The sequence below is a fragment of the Mauremys reevesii genome, linkage group 14, assembly GCF_016161935.1.
Source record: "Mauremys reevesii isolate NIE-2019 linkage group 14, ASM1616193v1, whole genome shotgun sequence".
NCBI lineage: Eukaryota > Metazoa > Chordata > Testudines > Geoemydidae > Mauremys > Mauremys reevesii.
In genome coordinates this window covers 13426678-13428609 of record NC_052636.1, presented here as the reverse complement: position 1 = coordinate 13428609, position 1932 = coordinate 13426678, and positions in this window count along the sequence as shown.

Sequence of the window (1932 nt, the reverse complement as noted above, 5' to 3'; positions counted from 1 at the left end):
TTTTCCAAACTGAAGAGTCCTAGCCTCTTTAATCTTTCCTCATATGGGACCCTCTCTAAACCCCTAATCATTTTAGTTGCTCTTTTCTGAACCTTTTCTAGTGCTAGAATATCTTTTTTGAGGTGAGGAGACCACATCTGTACACAGTATTCGAGATGTGGGCGTACCATGGATTTATATAAGGGCAATAATATATTCTCAGTCTTATTCTCTATCCCCTTTAATTATTCCTAACATCCTGTTTGCTTTTACATCTTCAGAGAACTATCCACGATAACTCCAAGATCTTTATCATGTTGTATGTATAGTTGGGGTTATTTTTTCCAATGTGCATTACTTTACATTTATCCACATTAAATTTCATTTGCCATTTTGTTGCCCAATCACTTAGTTTTGTGAGATCTTTTGAAGTTCTTCACAATCTGCTTTGGTCTTAACTATCTTGAGTAGTTTAGTGTCATCTGCAAACTTTGCCACCTCACTGTTTACCCTTTCTCCAGATCATTTATGAATAAATTGAATAGGATTGGTCCTAGGACTGACCCTTGGGGAACACCACTAGTTACCCTCTCCATTCTGAGAATTTACCATTAATTCCTACCCTTTGTTCCCTGTCCTTAACCAGTTCTCAATCCATGAAAGGACCTTCCCTTTATCCCATGACAGCTTAATTTACGTAAGAGCCTTTGGTGAGGGACCTTGTCAAAGGCTTTCTGGAAATCTAAGTACACTATGTCTACGGATCCCCTTGTCCACATGTTTGTTGACCTCTTCAAAGAACTCTAATAGATTAGTAAGACACGATTTCCCTTTACAGAAACCATGTTGACTATTGCTCAACAGTTTATGTTTTTCTATGTGTCTGACAATTTTATTCTTTACTATTGTTTCAACTAATTTGCCCCGGTACCGCGTTAGACTTACGGTCTGTAATTGCAGGATCACCCCTAGAGCCCTTTTTAAATATTGGCGTTACATTAGCTAACTTCCAGTCATTGGATTTAAAGGACAGGTTACAAACCTTGGTTAATAGTTCCAACCACATTTGAGTTCTTTCAGAACTCTTGGGTGAATGCCATCTGGTCCCGGTGACTTGTTAATGTTGAGTTTATCAATTAATTCCAAAACCTCCTCTAGTGACACTTCAATCTGTGACAGTTCCTCAGATTTGTCACCTACAAAAGCCAGCTCAGGTTTGGGAATCTCCCTAACATCCTCAGCCGTGAAGACTGAAGCAAAGAAAAGTGATTTATTCCTAACAAGACGCGGCAGGCAATGATTAACCACCTGCGGATGAGTTGCATTAAGGCGTTCAAAGAACAAAAATCAAAGCTAGGCAGATAATATATGGCCAGGTGTAAGTCGACACGCAGAGAACAACTGAGGGCAGAATGTGAAGTATGCCAGGAATGTAGGAGGGGTAACCGAAGAAAACCATTATGATCTCACGGAGATCCAGATTTACCAAGACACAGGATAGCTGCAGATGTTTTTGACTTCGGCAGACACTCATATCTACCACTAGTGCATATGACAGCTTCATCACCGATTGCTAGCCAAGTTGGTCCGGACACAGCCCCGTATTCCAGATGTCCTAAACCACCGACTGCCAGAGTAGGGGGTTAGTTTTAGGGTTAGGGATGGGTTATAGGGTTACAGTTATGGGTAGGGGTTAGTTTTAGGGTTAGGGATGGAGTATAGGGTTACATTTATGGGTAGGGCTTAGTTTTAAGGTTAGGGATGGGGTATAGGGTTACAATTATAGTTAGGGCTTAGTTTTAGAGTTGGGGATGTGGTATAGGGTTACAGTTATGATTACGGAAAAAACAGGAGTACTTGTGGCACCTTAGAGACTAACAAATTTATTTACATTTATCGGTAGGGGTTAGTTTAGAGTTAGGGATGGGGTATAGGGTTACACTTATGGGTAGG